The sequence below is a fragment of the Sciurus carolinensis genome, chromosome 12 (assembly GCF_902686445.1).
Source record: "Sciurus carolinensis chromosome 12, mSciCar1.2, whole genome shotgun sequence".
NCBI lineage: Eukaryota > Metazoa > Chordata > Mammalia > Rodentia > Sciuridae > Sciurus > Sciurus carolinensis.
This window is the reverse complement of record NC_062224.1, coordinates 3,049,708-3,064,567: the sequence shown is the minus strand read 5'-3', so window position 1 is coordinate 3,064,567 and position 14,860 is coordinate 3,049,708. Positions and strand designations below refer to the sequence as shown.

At 54.6% G+C, this 14,860-nt stretch overlaps 1 long non-coding RNA gene across 2 annotated transcripts; it reads left to right on the top strand.

Annotated features, from left to right (window-relative positions):
* The first annotated feature begins 419 nt into the window (after positions 1–419).
* Positions 420–8,281, top strand: LOC124962360 (uncharacterized). Of its 2 annotated transcripts, none has more exons than XR_007104461.1 (3): positions 420–534; positions 1,735–2,041; positions 7,514–8,281. It is a non-coding gene; the product is annotated as an uncharacterized LOC124962360 (long non-coding RNA). The 2 variants fall into 2 exon arrangements; XR_007104460.1 differs by having other exon boundaries at positions 461–701; positions 1,728–2,041.
* The last annotated feature ends 6,579 nt before the right edge of the window (positions 8,282–14,860 follow it).

Sequence of the window (14,860 nt, the reverse complement as noted above, 5' to 3'; positions counted from 1 at the left end):
TAAGGCTGTCATTCCTAGTCCCTGATAAATGGCTTTCAGCACCTCCTCAGAAGCAGCTCTGGGTCAGTGCATGCACCTCAGGACAGCTGTGGGCAGGTGGGGCAGGGAGTCCCTGCAGGCACCGCCTCCTGCCTCAGGACAGCTGTGGGCAGGGGGTCTCTGCCACACCGCCTCCCTGCACCGACCTGGAAGCTGTGTCCTTACAGAGGCACTGAGTTGCCTGGGCAGCAATATGCAGTCTGCAAGGCATGGTTTTACTCTCAGCAAGACCCCAATATGTTTGTTCCTTCCCTAAGCAGCAGTTATGCTGCTGGCCACATTTCACAAAGGAACAAAGTCACATTGTTCAAAGCAAACAACTCCAGTACCAGTCGGAACAAACATACAATCCCACTCCCAGTCCTCAATCACCAAACCCAGCTGGACTAAGCAGAGTGAAAAGGCTCAAGGCCACGAGACAGCAACACACCTTCATCTGCCTCCAAAGACCTCGATCACGTCCGGTTTTCTGTGGGCTTTTCCTGACTGTTACTAGTATCCTTTTAAAAACCAAAAATAGCTTGTCTTCCCTTGCTGGGGGGCCCTGTTCCAGGTGGCTTTGACTGATGTACTCTGCTGCTCACCACCCCCTGTGTTCAGAGGACAGAGAGGGTTCCTCCTGCTTCTCTGTTCATCCTCTTAGGTCCCTGTAGTGCCACCAGGTACACCTTTATGCCTCGTCCCCCACCTGCTGCCCTGGACAGTCTTCTACCATTAGGTACTCTGGGCTTCTGCAAGGAAGAGCTGCGTTCCCCGTCTCTTGCCATGGGGAGCAGTAGACAGGCTGAGGATCTGCCCCATGGAAGGGCTGACCATTGGCTGCCCTATGGGTTTGTGGTAACGAGCGCTCAGAGAACCCTCTAGAAAACTCTTTCAGGCCACAGGGCCAGCAATACAAGGGATCCAGCTACGCTGTCGTGGCAGAAGAGGTCGAGATGGAAATGAAACTAGTTTGGCCCTTAGCCAGCCCTGAAGACCTGGTGTGGCCTCTTGCACAAGTTTTTATAAAGTAACTCTACTTAGAAAAGCAACTGTTTAGCAAACACACCGTGAGGCATAGCTGAGGGACCTTCTGGGGCAGTGGGAGGACATCAGGCAGCCAGAGGGATTAGTGACTCTGGGAGTCTGACCCTGGAAAGACATCTTGCCTGGAGGGATGGGAAGGGGGGCCTTGGTGACTCCCAGGAGGAGGGCCGTGGCTTGGGGAGCGGGCAGCGTGTCTCCAGGGATGGGAGGGCGGGGCGCTGAGGGAGCAGCTGGAGGCCGAGAGACAGAGTGGTGTGCCCGAGGCCTGTGATCGCAGCCGTGGCCTGGCCTGGGTCTGCTGGTCTTCGGCAGGGCCACCAGTGACTCATTCTTCTGAGATCATCTATTTATTAAAAAATGATTTGCTACGTTCTCTCTGGGGTCCAGGCCCATTGCACAATGATGAATTCAAAAGGGGCAAGAGGTGCCCCACCTGGAGGGGAGCTCACTCTTGCTGCCCTTGGTCAGCCTCATGGCCCCTCCCCAGGCCCATCTTCAGGGACCCCATGGCCAGAGGGCCGACCCCCTGCTTGGGGTAGAGGCAGTTTGTGATGCATGTGGTTCGCTTGGCTGCCTGGGGAGCTAGTCTGAGGCTGTATTGGCACTATTTACATTTTAAAGTGCTACTTCTTCTCCATCCATTTTTAAATCAACCTAACCAGAGCCCAGTTGACGCGTGGCCAGGTGCAGAGGATGGAAGCGGACGTCTGGTGGCCGAGTTGTTAGGGTCAGTACCACCCAACTGGACGCAGCATCTCTACCAAGTCAGACGGGCTCCCTGGTGCTCACATGTCCTTCCTGACACCTGGGCAGCCGGGGACCTGACTTTGCTGTTTCTCCTGGGACGGCCCATGAAGAGAAGCCACAGCTCGCAGGGTTCAGTGTCCGCTTGTGCTTGACAGACATTTGGAGGCTCATCAGGACTGAGCAGATGCCTTGGGGCCTTGCTCCTCCTTGCTGAGGAGCAGTATGTCACGTGAGTTCAAGGCGTTCTCTTTCATCTCTTCCCTATGCACAGCTTAGGGCTGTTTTCTGCATGCTCTGTGTGTGTGTGTGTGTGTGTGTGTGTGTGTGTGTCTTTCCAGCTGGACTATGGGTGTGTGTGTGTGTGTGTGTGTGTGTGTGTGTGTGTGTCTCCAGCTGGACTGTGAGCTCCTGAAGGTCAGGGTGTGTCCCACGGCCACTGTCACCCACCCTTGGAGCTCCTTACCCAACATGCCCGACCAGATCTGCAAATGTATTAGTTCACTGAATTGTGGTGGGTGAGACGTGCTCCCTGCCTTTTAAGGGCTTCTAATCTACTGATAGAGGCAGCTACCAATGTCAACCCACAACCCCAAGACAACAAGTTCATCCATTAGAGAAGAGAGAAGTCCACAGACTCCTGAGCCACAGGCAGACAGTGATGGTGGCAGGAAGGGGACTCCAGTGGAGCCTCAGACACTGGGAGCAAGTACACCTTTTGCTGAGAAGGAGGAGGGGCCCTGAAGGTCAATGGACGGCGTCCAACAGAGTCAAAGAGCTAGAACTCCGGGTGCAAAGGGAGGGCATCCATGCAGCAGCAGAAAGAAAGAAAGAAAGGAGAAGGCGGCGGGACAGACACCAGGCTCACGCTGGAAGCTGCAGGCACGGAGGGTGCTGGGAACTGGAAGGTGGGACCAGCTCAGACTCCACAGGGCCCTGAATGCCGCGTGGAGGAGGAACCTGCGCGCAGGCTCAGATGCCCATGTGATGTCATTGATGCCGTCGTAGCTGTCTAGCATCTTCCCTCTGCAAGGCCAGCCCCACCCGGAGGAACGACCCCACCGATCTTGCAGGTGAAGAACTGAAATGAAGAGTGGATGAGCAATTTGGTAAGGTCACACACAAGGTGACCACCAGAGTCGGGGATCGACTCCCATGGCCCAGGGCTCTGCCCAGGGCACAGTGTGGGCTCAGCGTGCAGCCCTTGGTGAGCCGTGTGAGGACATCGCTCTCGATGGCAGGCTGGAGAGAGCTTTTTATTAGTCCACTTTTTTTCTCCTGAAAGTCATTGTAAGTACATGGAAGTGGAGTTTGCTTGTTTTTAAGGGATTGAAATGCCAGGGACTTACTTTCAATCCTACTATGTGACACCATGAGGACCTGATGCTTTGAAGCCATTCTGTATTTACTATGAGTCTATACCTGCCAGTCTCGGAGTCTTCAGCAGTTGGTGTATCTGCTACTGCTGCAACTACTTCTGTTCTGGATTTTTCAGAGGAGGAAACTAAGACCCAAAGAAGTTAAGAAACTGTCTTTCTAAGGCAAATACAGCCAATGAGTCAGCACCCAGTCACTTCAGTGAATGGATTGAACGAACCTGCTATTGGTGTGAGGAGGCTGTCTACCAACAGACACGCTGCTGAACCAAGTCAGGAGGCTGGAAACGCACTCCCTCCCCAGTGCACTGGGGGCCTAGGGGTGCCCTCAGAGGGGCGTAGAATAGGCTGGGGTTGGATTCAAATAGATCTTTCTTCTGTAACATGAGAGGGCGAGAGATCTAATCCCTAAGTTTTCTGCCAGTGTAGACATTTGTCCTACTGTGGAGCCTCTGGTGGAAAGGAGTTTCCTGCACTAAGAGCAGGAGGCATCCCTGGGTCACTTCCACAGGGGTGTGGACTTGCAGCTCTGCTCTCCCGGGAACGGTGACTGTCCTCTCCCTCCTGGATCCCCCAACCTGAAGCTTCTTTTTGATGCCTGCCTTGGGCCTCTTAGCCTGGGCCAAGTCCTGGCCAGTCAGGCCTGGGCCGGCTGTGCTGTGACCCCCAACTTAGCCAGGAGCAAAGAGGACTTGCGGAGGGGCTGGCCCAGAGGAGCTGGCCTCTGTCGTCATTCTGCCTAAGGTAAATCCCGTGCAGCCAGGAGCTGTCAGAGTGAGTCAGTGGCCAACCATGAGAAACCTCAGCCTTCCACTGCATTTCTGCAGAGCCAGCTGGGAGGGCGGAGCCTCCCATATTGGGGACCGCTTTCCAAGACTTGACTGCCTAATTTGGAAGCTCACAAATAGTTTGTTTGCTTTTGTGTGCCCGTGACCTCTAAGACAATTTGCTAAAAACTTGAGTGGTTCATCTGCTTCTACCTCCACTTATCCATCTTCCATTTGAGTCCATGACAGCCTGACTTTCATCAAAGTGACCTCCCTTGATGCTCCAAACATAAATAATTCTCTTCCTCACCCAGCACAGTCACTGTCCTCTTGCAATAGATGCATAGGGTGAAGGGACTCTAGAAATGAATCTTTCCCCCGCAAAATTTTATAAACATCCTTCCTCTGTCTCCCGTAAACAGCAGCCAAACAGTCAGTGAATAGCAACCACCTTCAGTCCTCGCTGAGAAGAAAAAGGATTATTAAAAGAGGGCCACGTGCTTTTGGATCACAGCCTCTAGGCTGGGAGTGGAAGTAAGTTGCTGCTCTGTCCTTGGCCTCTACCCCACGGGAAGATAAGCCTTTGGGCGTAGCTGCTGGTCCATTTTCTCCTGGACCCAAGTTTACATAAGTTCTCAGTCTGAAAGTCAAGAAAGATGAAATCTTACGTCTGAATCACTTGAAAAGCCCTCTCCTCTGCCCGTGAACACAGCCGCCCTGGACTGAGCTGCCAGGAGCTGCTGTAGGTAGGGGGACACGTTCGCACTGGAATTCAATTAGCTGTCAGCGTTGTGTCTGAGTCAGGCTGAGTCACCGTCTCTAGCAAATGGGCATGGAGCCGCGAGCCTGCAGGACTCAGGGGGACAGACAAGCTGCCAGAGGACTGGCATGGAAGCTTCCAGAGCCCTTCCCTCACCCCTACATGTTTTCACATGAAAATATAACCAAGAGCTGGTGGAAGAGGACGTGTGCACACAGAGGAGGTGCTGTTGCCGTCATGGGTCTGCTCCTCCTGCACTGGATCCCCCCACCAAGGGGCAGGGACTCTGCTCTGCATTCCTTCCCTCTGAGTTCATGCCCACATTCATGAGTGAGGTGAGAGGGCAGGACCCCACGTGGTGCCCCAGGAGGTAGGTGCTGGTACTCGCCCTGTTCTGTAGAAAGGGGGAAGGAGCTCTCCAGCAGAGCAGGAGCCAAGGCCTGTCCCAGAGAGACTCCCGGGAGCCCCGGCCACACCACTGCAGGCGCCTCCCTCCAAGGCACATGTCGCCATGTTTGTGCTTAGCACAGGGAGCCAAGCGCGGGCCGAGAAAGGTGAGGGCGTGTCCTTCCATCTGCACAGCAGCTTGCACACAGCAGACGCAGGACATATGGGGTGGCAAGACAATTGGCAGCGGGAAACCTCCCCATTCCCCTGGCGCAGGCTCCAGGCGTGGGTTCTGCTGGTGCTGTCGTTTGTTGATCTCCTCCGACTCCATCAGTCATTTTCCAGAAGCTTCCATCCCTCACTGCAGTTTTGTGTTTGCAGTGACAATCTATGAAACCATTCAGAAGGAGAAAGAAGTATGTCAGAGGAAAAGGGTGGGAGAACTAACCAGAAGCTGGCTACACTTAAAAGTCCTTCAAGTACTGGAAGTGAATGCTGACACATAAGAATAAAACTGCAACACGGATTCGTCCCCGACACTTAGAAGGAACATGTTGGGAATGCCACATGCTTGTCAGAATCGAGAGAGGGTGGCCAAACAGGCAGATGGACAGCGTTCAAGGGGGAAAAAGGCTGAAATAAGATGCTCTCTAAACAACGGAACAGTACCAGCTGTCAAAGCATGGCTGTTTCATTCACACATTTGACAAACCTCAGGTAGAGAAGAGACGACCCGAAGAGGACGACCCCCCGTGATGACCTCACTGAGATCAGGAATCAGTGACAACTCGCCTAAGTGGCTGGTGGTGTCAGGTGGGTCCACTGATACGTAGGACCTGCTTCTGCTCCGTGAACCTTTGTCTTTCTCTCCTAGTTTCCCTACAAAACCAAACATACTCTCTCTCCCAGCTTTGCAAAGACAGAGCGATTCCAAAAGGAAATCACTTCGCGGCAAGTGAGCCCTGGGAAGAAGTAAAACCCAGGAGCCCTGGTAATGAGATGAAGGGGAAGATGCTTTCGTGCCTCGACTCACACCTGTCCTCCTACTCGAGAGGAGCCAGAACAAGCCCGGGCATTGTTTCGGGAAGGAAAAGGTTAACAAGCTAGGGAAACAGAATTAGAAATATTTCCCAAGTGTGACCCCAGCAGAATGAGTGCAAGGCCGTGTTCCTGAGCAGCGTGGCCTCAGCTGACGCTCGTCCCCAGCCAGGGTGCTCCTGGTGCTCCAGAGAGGGTTGTGCTCCCCCCCAGCCAAGCTGTGTCCACCGGGCAGCCTGGAAACAGCGGGTGTAGGGGAGAGGGCGCCTGGCTCCTGTGCCCTTTGAGAAGTGAGCGTGGGGAGCATTTCGTGGCCCATGCTGAGCCTGCGGCCACACGCCCGTCTCCCCTCTGGTGCTTGTTGGAAAAGGCAATTCCAAGCTCATTCCCAGACTTGGTCTCATAATGACCCCCAAACAAGATCCGTGCCTTGGTTTCCCATCACTAATGTTCATTGGGCACCTACAGTGTCCCAGGCCCGGGGCTTCCTGCTGTGGCCACAACACTAAAAGGGCTCATCCTTGTCTTGAAGGGACTCACTGAGAAAACACAGAGGCGAACACCGCTGTAGCACACCCCGCATGTGTAGTGATGGTACCAAAGGTCACGGCTGGCGCTAAGCGGTGGTGGGTGTGTGTGAGAGCCAACAGGAAGCAACAGGGGGCGTTTCCTGGGCACCCACCCCCAGAAGGACCCAGGCCGTCTTTAAGTCAATGCACACACTCCGGGCACTTAAGCATTATTGCTGTTGGGTGGGGATCACAAGTGAGGTCTTAGAACAGAATCAAGAGCCCAAGCAGGAGAGGAGCAGAGCAGAAATCCAGGTGGCTGTCCAGGTTCTGGGACCGGGTGCCCAGCTGTCTGCACCAGGCTCAGTCTTGCTTGTCACGAGGTCGCCTTGGCTCTGCGTGGCGGCCACACCATGCTTGGCATTGAAGGTGGGCTTTCTCAAGCCGCTCAGGCCAAGACCTGGGGCTTCTCCCTGACGTCCCCTTGGCTTCACAGCCCTGGTTGGTGACTTCCCAAGGTCTGACATGGTGACACTCATTTCCATACATCAAAAAGTCGAGCTCTGGGAAGGCGAGAGGGGAAGCTGGGGCTGGGAGGGGGTCCTGTCCAACCCAAGAGTAGCCAGCGTTGGGGGACAGCCCGTCCTTTTTCTAGGACTTGTAACCACAGCTGAGGAATTTGGTGACACTTAGTAAACTTGATGTGAACAGCTAGAGTCACCATCGTGCTGCCCACGTCCCTGAATGCAGAGGAGAGTAACCCAGAGCCTCTGTTGGGCCCTCCAGTGAGCTTCCAGTTGACCATGAAGACCCAACAGCCTTGTTAACATAATGTGAATGAAGGCAATTGTCTTTTTCTTCCCATAGGTCTCTACGCGGACTTGAAATCTCTGCCCAGATAAACTGCCCGTTTCATATTCATTTAAGCTCAGACATCAGGCTTCTTTGCAAGTATTCGGCGTCATCTGGAACAACGATGACTAACCTCCGCCAGCTTCCTCCCAGGCTTGGATAGACGTCCTCCTTCCTCCCTGCCCACCCAGCTCGGCATTTCTGTTGTACTGAAGACCATGATTCTTAACCCGTCAAACGTCTTATGGGAAACAAGAAGCTTGACATCCATCTCTGTTCCCCTGATGAATATAGTTTACATCTAAAATCTTAAAAGTTACTATATTTCTAGATATTCTAGAATATTTCCTGCATTCTAAATACATCCAAGAGGACTGTGGCTGGGGCTCAGTAGTGGAGTTCTTGCCTAGCATGCACTAGGTCCAGATCCACAAAACAAAACAAATATATATTTCCAAGGGTCTTCTTGACACCTCCACCCAGCAAATAGATGTCTCAAACTCGTGTGTCCCCAAGCGAGCTCCTGGTCCCCCTGGGCTGCTGCCCCGTCCTGCTCCACCCACAGCCTTCCCTTCTTAGCAGGGGTCAAGCCTGTGACCGTCTTTGGACCTGTGTGGCCTCTGTCCTCCCTCTCAGTCTGTGTTCACTTTTCAGTCACTCCTCCCTCGTCTTCCAGGGCTGTGGATCTTTGTTTTATTACTGTGTGTCCTTAGTACCCAGAACAGTGCCCAGCAATAGTGGGTCCTCAATAAATATTTGTCAGATGGATCACCGACTCCGGAACTGGTGTGTGCTGTTGGAAAGTGTGTAGGTTTGGAATTAGGTGACCAGGGCCCAGGTCTGGCCCTGCAGTTTGCCAGCTGTGGGCCTTGGGCAAATCACGTTAGCCCTTTGAACCAGTTGGATAAGATCTTGACCAGGGCCACTGAGATAGCGCCTGACGTATGCAAACGGCTAAAGGCTGTTGGTGGCATGGTTATTGCCGCTGTATATGCCACTTATCTGCTGTCACTCAGCAACCAGCTGGAACTGTTTCAGCCCAGATCCTCAAGTCAGATCACAGACTGAGGCCCGAGTGAAGGCTCTCTGGCACCTGCTGAGTTTCCCTCCTGCCATCCCTGTTGCTGTGTTCAGTAAGAGGGAGGTGGCGAGAGCGCCTGTCATTGCCAGGGCAATAATCTGCTCAGCAACACTGAGCCCGACCCCCACTTCCCCAGAAACTTTGAGCAGGTCAGGGCTGGCAGAGGGAGACTGGCTCCTTCCCTTCTCCTTCCCCCAGCTGGTTGGAACTGGTGTTAGCTGTCAGCCTTGCTCAGGAGGCAGAGAGCATGGCTTTGGGGCCAGTGACTTTGGGCACGTCCCTCCTGAAGCTGACTTTCCTGTCTGTACGATGGGCACCATGACACCTTCCTCAAAGGGATCGTGTGAGAAGCAAATGAGATGCAGGTGTCTCACACTCACTAGGGGCTCAGCAGACCATGGAAGGCCCCGTAGCACCAGATGAACTCTCACCCATGAGATGGCCAGCACCATTTGTATTTTTCAGAAGGAAATTGAGTCATGTAGCAAGCTTTCTCCTGAAATGTGAGGTAAGGAGGCGTCTTCTTCCCGGAGGCGTCAGGAAGCAATTGGACACTTAGTTAACCGGATGACCAGGCTCTCCCTCAGCAGCTGAGATCCGTGGCTGCAGGAAGGGTGCCCCTCTCCTCACCTCCCTCCTCTCCCACCCCCACCCTGACCAGGCTCTGGGCAGGGCAGAAGCAGCTTTGCCTTCCTGCGACTTTTCTCACCCGTCAACTGGAACACGAAGACACAAAACAAAGAGAGGTGCCCTGGGGACTCTGAGGCACAACGTGATAACTGCAGGAAGTACAGCATGGCCACGTTAGGGACGCAGGGCTGAGTTCAGCAGCGGTGAGCGGGCGCAGAGCCTGTGGGGAACATGGGTCCACCCTGCCGCTCTGCCGAGGGAAGGTGAGCTTGGTGGGGCTCTGGATGTTGGAAGGGTGTGAGTGTGGGTGAGACGACGGGAAGACATTCCACATCTGCTGAGCATGCAGGGGCCCAGCAGGGCGGGGAGCGCACCCGAGGGAGAAGGCTTCCAGCAGACGGGAGGCCTGGGCCCAGACTCACATTGCTTTTTTTTTTTTTTTTGCAATGCTTCTCTGCAATTCTTTGTACCCCTCCTAAAGTGGTCCATCACTGGAGTGTGTCGCCATGGCAACAGGCTCAGTGGGGAAGCCAGGCGGCATTACCCAGAATTCACATCTGTGCTTGTCTCTCTCCCCTCTCCCTCTAGCTGCAAATGGAAAGCAGCTCATGAGTGACACCGCCCTGAAGCTGGCAGTTCCGGGAAGAGGGGAAGGGGAGGTTTCTTTCTGGGGTGATTGTCCCACAGGGTTCTGTCTTCCCCGCCCACATCTGTTGTCCTCACCTAGGGTGGAAGGAGCAGCCCCAGAGAGGCCCAGGTGAGCCCAAGCAGAGGAGGCTGTCCAAGGAGGCCTGGGGACTGTCACATCTGGCCTTTGCTTCAGGAGAGCTTCTTCACAGGCTAAGGAATTAGCCTCCAGGCTTTTACAACTACCTGACTTCAGGTGGGGTCAGGCAGGTGGGGTGAGCGCCAGGTGAGGCAAGATCAGAGCTGTCAGCCCACGCTGCCAGGTGCCCACTGCCTGTCCTTCAAGGTCCCTTTCCTCTCGCCTCTTTTCTTTTATCTTTCTTGGTTTTAAGTACTCCTCCTGCCTTCCACACCAAGACCTGAAGCAACTGGTGACAGGGCAGTCGAGGCCAGGGGGTGTGCTCAGGTCAGGTTGGGGACCACTGTGGGGAAGGGCTGTACCTTCCCTTGGTGCCCCTGACTCTGCTTCCAGGGCATTCTGTGGAGTGACAGTGGGAAGCAAACCCATTCACCTCAGCTCCTGCGCTTTCCCTCCTGTGAGGCGTGCACCCCAACGTTCTGGTTTCTGCAGCCGAGCTGCCCGGCCGCTGGCACTTGACCCTGACAGAAGTCACTTGTAAATGCTTCCAGCACCTGCACAGGATGGGGTGTGGCCACAGCAGCAGGCTCCCTAGGGGAATCGTCAGCTTGTCCAGAGCTTGGATTGCTTCATGTTTCTTTCACTTCACTTTCTCTCTTCTTGCTTTAAAAATTATTTATCTTTGTTTTTTTTTTTTTTTTAAATAAGCAATCTGTTTATGGTATCGAATATTTGAACATTCAAAAGAATTTATTATGAAAAGTCTTCGCATTCTCATACCCTTTCAAGGGTGAACTGATATTATCTGTTTATATCAGAGATATTCAACAGTTTTACAAACAAAGGTTTAGGTGCACTTTATTTTTCTTTCACCTTTAAGGAATCAATATTCCTAAAAGTAGGGCTTGGGGTTTAGGGGTCTGCGAGGTGAACGCACCCTGTCCTGTTTTGTGTCCAATCCACCTCAATAAAAGAAAAGTCTCTCTTGGTTCCAGTGTCTGCATTTAGACCAAGTAAATTCCTGAGTCACGATGAACCTTCCAAGTTTGCTTGTTTTTGATTCCAAGGGTCACCTTCCCCTCCAGACGTTTCCTAGGATGACCCAGAAGGGACATTGAGAGCCGGGTTGTGTGGGCTCCTCTCTACCTGGTGGAGCAGGTGTTCAGTGATACTCGTCAGGTGCCGTTGGCAGGAAAGGAGAAAAGACAATCACAAAGCAACAGCTCGTCTGAAGGTCGGGGTCCCTCTGAGGACACAGAGGGCTGCTGGGAGCGTCAGGCCGCCTTCTTGTTCTCGGAAACATTGCTTTGCAGCCTCTTGCCCCCAGGGGCCGAGAGGCCCCAGGTGAGGGGGCTCAGTGGTCTCCAGGAGCCCAGACAGACTTGAACAGGCCGCTCTTTTGGCTCTAATCCACTCTGTCGGTCGGTGTTTTAGTCAGAGCTGCTCAAAATGGCTCCTGTGGGCAGACAGGGCCTGAGGTAGCCAGTAAATGACACCACTGAGTGTTGCCTGGGCTGAGAGCACAGAGCCAGAGCCAGAGCCAGAGCTCAGAGCAGTGAAACTGGAAACAAGAAAGAGTTACGTTCTGCCCCTGAGGAGCTGAAGAAGACAGGAAAGAGAGACTCTGCTGAAAGAGACTCCAAAGTCCACTGACATAAACAGGGACAACCGAACACAAGGGGCCAGGCCCGAGACCAGCTGCTTCTCCTGGTGGTCCTGGGGAAAAGGAGAAAAGACTGACATATCCCCACGGGCCTCCATGACACAAGGTGGCCCTCTGAAGGAGCAGCCTCAAGGCAGAGGGCTCGGGCTTTGCAGATGCAGGCCTGGCTGGGGCCCAGCACGGGAACATTGGCCAAGCCAGGAGGGTCCTTGCAGCAAGTGCTGTCCCTGGAGCCACTGTGTGAGGAAGAAGCCAGGACGAGCTAGGAGATGGAGCCTAGGGTCAGCAGCCAGGGAGCGCCCAGGGCACCGACCTGGAGCTGTGTGGGCGGACGCAGGAGAGGTCACACGTGGCAGTCAGGGGAGGGAAGCTGCTGGCAAGGGGCTTCTTTTCCAGGAGTCCTGCTGGCCAGCAGGTGGCCACTTCAGACAGACAAGCCTGGAGTCTGTGACGGCCGCCTGGCTGCATCCCTGGAGGTGAATTTAGATACCAGGGTGAGGCGGTTTGCCTCTTGCTCACCACACTGTCCCTGGCGCCTGCTCTGGCTGCCGTCACCCTGGCTGCACTGCCGCAGCAGCCTCTTCACTGACCCTCTGTCCGTCTGCACTGGACAGCCTTGCCTCAGTCCAGCAGCGGGAGTCTATGTCCCAAGTCGGAGCTGGCTGCAGCCTGCAGCCCCCACCCCTGCCAGCTCCCATCCTGCCCCGCGTGACAGCCTCCAGGTTGAGCCCTTGGCACCCCGGACCCCGACGCTCCCTCCACCCCACGTCATTTCTACTGCTCTGACCTTCCCGTTCTCCATCCAGGTCAGCGCCCATCTGCCCGGGTCTCAGTGTCTGTGCCCTCTGAGTGCGGGACTGCCCTCTATTCTTCGCCCTGCCTCGTTCGTCAAGCACGTCCACCTTCGAACTCATTGAATTTCTTTGAATGCTCATTGATGCGTCCACTTCCAGGCACAGTGTTGGGTTTGTGCTGTTCATAGACAGAACGAATTGCCTAAAGCAGTGAGTGGTTCCCAGGAGGGACAAGTGGGAAGGGGGGCCATCCTTCCGTCTGACCACACAGGTCCATCCTGGTTGCCTGCTTCATGCCAGGCTCTGCAGAGGACATTCTCCCATGTCCACGCACAACTGTGAGGCCATTACTGTTCTTGCTTTACACACGAGGAGCCTGAGCTCAGGGAAGTCCAGCCCTTGGACCAGTCCTCCGGGTTAGAAAGAGGCGGGGAGTGGATGTGGACCAGGTCGCACAGTCTCAGCGCCTGTGGTCCTCCCAGCACAGTGTCTCTGCCTTCTGCTGGGTGTAGCCTGGCGGGGTGCCCCAGGGGGGCGACGTGGAAAGACACCGGCCCATTGATGGGGATCTCGAGTGGACCACACACTGAAGGGAAGAAGACCTTGCCGAGGCAGTGATGGTCAGCAACCTGGGTGCAGAAGGTCCCACCAAAGCCACCGTCACAGCCGGTCCCCTTGCTGGGATCATGGATGTGCCTCCTGACCAGTCCCCCAGCCTGCCTTGGCCTCCGCCTTACATACCTCCATGTAACAAAGTGATATATGAAAATTGCAAACCAAATCCAACTGTGCCCTTTTTATTAAAGCTCGATGATGGTTTCCTGTCCCCTTAGAGCAGCTCCTGAAAGCCCTCAGCCTCGGGCCCGCCTTCTCGCCTTCGTCTTCATTGGCCTGCTCCTCCCGCCCTCTCCCCAGTCCTGGCTCTCACAGATGCTGGTGCCTTCCTGCCCTGGGGCCTTGGCCAGCTGTTCCCACCTCCTGGAACAGCTGCTGGCTGCTGGGACTGGCAGAGCTGGCTCCTCTTCCACCCAAGCATACAGTTCATCTCTGCAGAAGAGCCTTTGCAGACTGCCCGGGGGGCCCTGTCCTGTCCTGTGAAGGGTTTGTCACTTCGTGCTGTCTGTTTACTTCTGTGGGTCCTCATTTGTTCCCCACCTCTGTCCACCAGATTTTGCTCCCTGGGAGCAGGCTCTGTCCATGGTCATCGTGGTCTCCCTGTGTGCAGGAGAGCTGGCGGAGGCTGGGTGCTGGTTAGAGGCCATCCGGCCAGCCAGGGTGCTCCCGCCATGCAGGCCCGGGGAGAGCTGGGTCCTGCGGGGAGGTGGTCCTTGGTGATCTGTAGCAAGCCTAGCACAGCATCCATGTTGGCCACGTCCCGAGGAACATCTGAGGTCACAGTTGAAGAAGCACCATTATCACCAGGTGGCCTGGAAATGGAAGAGAAAGCCTGGGAGTTCAGGAACCAGAAAGACTTGGAAAATAGGAAGTAGGGAGGAGCCAGAGAGGGAGGAGAGAAAAAGGAGAGGCGTGAGCTGGTGTTGCCAACCTCTGCACACAGTGGGGCGGCTGGTGGGTCGAATCCATCCGAAGGCTCAACACGCACCCTGCCCGCTTCGGGAGGCATGGAAAGCATGCGCCTCCATTTAAAATTCTAAATTACCATCTACACTGCTGGTTTTCTAACTTTGTGATTGTCAATCTTAATTGCCAGTTGGGTTTTTAAGTGTTTTAGTGAGTTCTAATGGGTCATGCAGATGTGAACATATACCGATAGGCCAGTGCTTGCATTATCTGCCTTGGAGAATGCCAGAAAGTGGCTGGTGGATGTTCGCTTCGTGTTATCTGTTGGGGCCTGGGCCCCTGTAAGCGCCCCAGTCAGCGCAGGATTGGTGGCTAGTCGTCATGGGTCCCTCCTGTCCTTCACAGGGTTTTCCTGCCCCTGCTAGTATTGCTGCTTTACTCTTAGATGGTGAAAGAATTGGATCAGTGAAGGAACCAGAGGATTTACCTGGGAGGATCTTCTCGTTACCAACTCTTGGAGCTTGGTCTGATTTGAAGACCTGGAGGGCAGGCAGGTGCCCTGTTTGTGGTGGTCCTTCTGTTCTGTTTTCTGGCTGTTTGGTTTTGAACATCAGGATCGACATGCGGCGAGGACTCCTTGGTTGAAATCATACCTCACCAGCATTCTGAACCTCGCGAGTCCTGCGTGCTGTAAGTCACGAGTTGCCATCTCCTCCTTCCAGGCAGTCTCAGGCCCCCATCCTAAACACGTCTCCATGGCCTTGTGCAGATCTTGGGCTTTCCTGACTGTCTCCCCCAGGGAGCACTGAGATGCCCCAGGCTGCCACAGTGCACTCTGGGGCCCATGTGTAATGAAGGAAGGCTGCCCCTGAAGGGCGCATGGGATGGGTTGAGGGATGGGTCTTCT